This window comes from Symphalangus syndactylus, chromosome 14 (genome assembly GCF_028878055.3).
Source record: "Symphalangus syndactylus isolate Jambi chromosome 14, NHGRI_mSymSyn1-v2.1_pri, whole genome shotgun sequence".
Lineage (NCBI taxonomy): Eukaryota > Metazoa > Chordata > Mammalia > Primates > Hylobatidae > Symphalangus > Symphalangus syndactylus.
This window is the reverse complement of record NC_072436.2, coordinates 22,740,558-22,745,511: the sequence shown is the minus strand read 5'-3', so window position 1 is coordinate 22,745,511 and position 4,954 is coordinate 22,740,558. Positions and strand designations below refer to the sequence as shown.

Here is a 4,954-nt window from a genome sequence, read left to right as displayed (position 1 = left end):
TTTTTTTTGAGATGGAGTCCCGCTCTGTCGCCCAGGCTGGAGTGCAGTGACGCAATCTTGGCTCACTGTAACCTCTGCCTCCCGGGTTCAAGCGATTCTTTTGCCTCAGTCTCCCGAGTAGCTGGGACTACAGGACCACGCCACCATGCCCAGCTAATTTTTGTATTATTAGTAGACACGGGGTTTCACCATATTGACCAGGCTGGTCTCAAACTCCTTACCTTGTGATCTGCCCACCTCAGCCTCCCAAAGTGCTGGGATTACAGGTGTGAGCTACTGCATCTGGCCGTTTTGTTTGTTTTGAGATAGCATCTCGCTCTGTTACTCAGGCTGGAGTGCAGTGGCATGAACACAGCTCACTGCAGCCTCAATCTCCTGGGCTAAAGGGATCCTCTGACTTCAGCATCCTGAGTAGCTGGGACCACAGGTGTGTGCTACTGCACACCAGGCTAAATTTTTTTTTTTAATTTTTTTGTAGAGATGGGGGTTTCACCATGTTTTCCAGGCTGGTCTTGAACTCCTGGGCTCAAGTGATCCTCTCGCCTCGGCTTCCCCAAGTGTTGGAATTACAGGTGTAAGCCACTTCACCTGGCCTCAGTTCAGATTTTTTGAATACCTACTGCATCCAAGGACCTAATGTGGCCACCAATATTCAACTCTGAGATACCTGCCAGGAATTGAACTGGAAATTATTCTTCGTCTTCTGTATTTATTAATGCTTTCTGGTTTAAACATTCAGCACTAAGTGCTCACTTCGGCAGCACATACACTAAAATTGGAACGATACAGAGAAGATTAGCATGGCCCCTGTGCAAGGATGAGACGCAAATTCGTGAAGCGTTCCATGTAAAAAAAAAAAAAAAAAAAAATTCAGCACTAATTTCTAATCTTTATTTTTTTTTTTAATTTTTTTTTTTTTTTGAGACAGAGTCTTGCTCTGTCACCCAGGCCAGAGTGCAGTGGCGCGATCTTGGTTCGCTGCAACCTCCGCCTCTTGGGTTCAAGCAATTCTCCTGCTTCAGCCTCCTGAGTAGCTGGGACTACAGGCACGTGCCACCACACCTGGCTAATTTTTTGTATTTTTAGTAGAGACAGAGTTTCACCGTGTTAGCCAGGATGGTCTCAATCTCTTGACCTCGTGATCTGCCTGCCTTGGCCTCCCAAAGTGCTGGGATTACAGGCATGAGCCACCGCTTCAGGCCTAATTTCTAATCTTAAGGGACAAAGGTGGCCATTAAAATTCTCCACTGGTTATTAGTAGTTGGGTTTTCTTTTAATACACTTTTTATTTTGGAATAAATTCAGATTTACCGAAAAGCTGCAAATGTAGGGCAGAGTTCTGGTATATCCCTTAACCCTAACGTTAACATCTTATGTCACTATGTGTATTTGTGAAAACTAAGAAATCAACACTGGTACATTACTAGTAATGAAATTCCACACTGTACAGTATTTGAGTCCACTGATTTTTTTCCACCAATATCCTTTTCTGTTTCAGACTTCAACCCAGGATACCACATTGCATTTAGTGTTTAGTTGTTTTTAAAGAGTAGGGATGAACTCAGTGGATGTTCCTTTTGTACAAGTTTGCAAGAACAATTCAAACTTTCCAGGCTAGGCCGGGTGCGGTGGGTCATGCCTGTAATCTCAGCACTTTGGTAGATTGAGGCGGACGGATCACCTGACATCAGGAGTTCAAGACCACCCTGGGCAACATTGTGAAACCCAGTCTCCACTAAAAATATAAAAATTAGCCAGGCGTGGGGGCGCATGCCTGTAATTCCAGCTACTCTGGAGGCTGAGGCATGAGAATCGCTTGAACTTGGGAGGTGGAGGTTGAAGTGAGTCCCCATCATGGCACTGCACTCCATCCTAGGCAAAAGAGCAAGACTCTGTCTCAAAAATAAATGAATAAATAAAAATTTCAAGCTAGTCAACTGAACTGGTCTGAAAAGCTTAAACGCTGATTATTGTGTGTGTGTGTGTGTGTTTTTATTTCACTAATTTGCAGATCTCTCTCTCACACATACACATGTGCACAAACACATGAACTGTTCTAATTACAATTTTTTTTTTTTAAACTAAAAAGTAAATGTTAATGTCGAAAGTGCAAACTTGGGGAAGACAGAAAAGATCACACACAAGGCTGTCGCTTCACACTTGGAAGGTTGCACAGCAGCCGGGCAGAGACGCTCCTCACTTCCCAGACGGGCAGAGACGCTCCTCACTTCCCAGACGGTTGGGCGGCCGGGCAGAAGCGCTCCTCACTTCCCAGACGGGGCGGTGGCCGGGCAGAGGCGCTCCTCACTTCCCAGACGGTTGGGTGGCCGGGCAGAGGCGCTCCTCACTTCCCAGACGGGGTGGCCGGGCAGAGGTGCTCCTCACTTCCCAGATGGTTGGGTGGCCGGGCAGAGGTGCTCCTCACTTCCCAGACGGTTGGGTGGCTGGGCAGAGGCGCTCCTCACTTCCCAGACGGTTGGGTGGCCGGGCAGAGGCGCTCCTCACTTCCCAGACGGGGTGACCAAGCAGAGGTGCTCCTCACTTGCCAGACGTGGCGGTGGCTGGGTCTAATTACAATTTGTTGTTCATAATATTTTGAAGACAGCAACAATAAATTATGTTTATTATAGTTGTATGGTGTAACTCCACAGTTACTCTGCTATAAACTTTCCTTAGTACCGTCCTGGAAATCTGAGGCCAGCACAGTTGGACCTGCTCACACATCCCTTGGGATAAGAATAGGGAGAAAGTTTTTTAAGTGTGGCTGCCCATTGTGAATCTCAGCTTGAAAAAGTAGACAGAACTCGGAAGGCTGAGGCAGCAGAATCGCTTGAACCTGGGGGACAGAGGTTGCAGTGAGCCAAGATCGCGCCATTGCACTCCAGCCTGGGCTACAATATCGAGACTCCGTCTCACACACACACACACACAAAGTAGACAGAAAAAGAGATGAAGGCCGGGCGCGGTGGCTCACGCCTGTAATCCCAGCACTTTGGGAGGCCGAGGCGGGCGGATCACGAGGTCAGGAGATCGAGACCATCCTGGCTAACACAGTGAAACCCTGTCTCTACTAAAAATACAAAAAATCAGACGGGCCTGGTGGCGGGCGCCTGTTGTCCCAGCTACTCAGGAGGCTGAGCCAGGAGAATGGCGTGAACCCGGGAGGCGGAGCTCGCAGTGAGCCAAGATCGCGCCACTGCACTTCAGCCTGGGCGACAGAGTGAGACTCCGTCCCAAAAAAAAAAAAAAGAAAAAAAGAAAAAGAGATGATGCCATATGTCCAGTCGCCAGTTTGTGTTTGCTAAGGTCTTTTTCTTTTAAGAATCAGTATAAGTTAAGCAAGAATAAATCCTTCATTAATGTGTGCAATTTTTATTTGTCCATTATATCTCAATAATGCTGGGGAAAACACTTTTTAAAATTTTTATTTTTATTTTTATTTTTATTTTTAAGAGGGAGTCTGGCTCTGTCACCCAGGCTGGAGTGCAATGGCACCATCTCGGCTCTCGGCTCACTGCAACTTCCAGCTTCCGGGTTCAAGCGATTCTCTTGCCTCAGCTTCCAGAGTAGCTAGGATTACAGGCGTGCGCCCGGCTAATTTTTGTATTTTTAATAGAGACAGGATTTCACCGTGTTGGCTAGGTTGGTCTTGAACTCCTGACCTCAGGTGATCCGCCCGCCTTGGCCTCCCAAAGGGCTGGGATTGCAGTTGTGAGCCATCGCGGCTGGCCTAAAATAATTTTTTTTTTTTTTTTGAGACGGAGTTTCACTCTTGTTGCCCAGGCTGGAGCACAATGGGGCAATCTCGGCTCACTGCAACCTCCGCCTCCGAGGTTCAAGCGATTCTCTTGCCTCAGCCTCCCGAGTAGCTGGGATTACAGGCGTGCACCACCACGCCTGGCTAATTTTTTGTATTTTTAGTAGAGATGGGGTTTCACCATGGCCAGGCTGGTCTTGAACTTCTGACCTCAGGTGATCCGCCCGCCTCGGCCTTCCAGAGTGCTGGGATTATAGGCGTGAGCCACTGTGCCTGGCCATTTTGGTTTTTAAATTTTTTTGTTTTTACTTTTTGAGACAGAGTTTTGCTCTTGTTGCCCAGCCTTCAGTGCAATGGCGAAATCTCGGCTCACTGCAACCTCCATCTCGCAGGTTCAAGCGATTCTCCTGCTTCAGCCTCTCAAGTAGCTGGGACTACAGGCATGTGCCACCACGCCCGGCTAATTTTTTGTATTTAGTATTTCAACAGTTGGTCAGTCTGTTCTCAAACTCCTGACCTCAGGTGACGCCTCGGCCTCCCGAAGTGCTGGGATTACAGAAATGAGCCATGGCCTGGTTTTTAAATCCTTTTTAAAGATTGATACTTCATATCGATTTTGAATTTTTTTGTTTTTTGAGACAGGGTCTTGCTCCGTTACCCAGGCTGGAGTGCAGTGGCCCAATCATATTATAACTTACTGCTAAATTAAAATTTTTTTTCTGGGGGGGTTGGGGGTGGTGTCGTCTCCTTATGTCGCCCAGGCTGGTCTCAAACTCCCGGACTTAAGTGATTCTCTCGCCTTGGCCTCCTAAAGAGCTGGAATTACAGGCGTAAGCCACCCCACCCCGAATAACAAGTGATATCGTGTTACATTCGTATAATGTGTAATCATCAAATCAGGGTAACTGGGATAGCTGTCACCTCAAGCACTGATCATTTCTTTGTGTTAGGAGCATTTCAAATATTTTCTTCTAGCTACTTTGAAATATACAGTAAATTGCCGTTAGCTATAATTACCCTACTGTGCTTCCGAACACTAGGTCTGATCGTATTTTAGTACCCATTTGCTGACAGTGTTTTTAAAACTCTCAAAAGCACCTCTTCATTTGTGATAACGATAGCTGCCAAGAACGGAAAGAACCATCTCTGAATCTACTTCCAATGATCGCCTTCTATTCCACCAAAACTAATCTCACG

At 46.8% G+C, this 4,954-nt stretch overlaps 1 non-coding gene across 1 annotated transcript; it reads left to right on the top strand.

The window, feature by feature from the left end:
- The first annotated feature begins 745 nt into the window (after positions 1-745).
- On the top strand, positions 746-852 carry LOC129463405 (U6 spliceosomal RNA). The gene has a single exon (XR_008651173.1). It is a non-coding gene; the product is annotated as a U6 spliceosomal RNA (small nuclear RNA).
- The last annotated feature ends 4,102 nt before the right edge of the window (positions 853-4,954 follow it).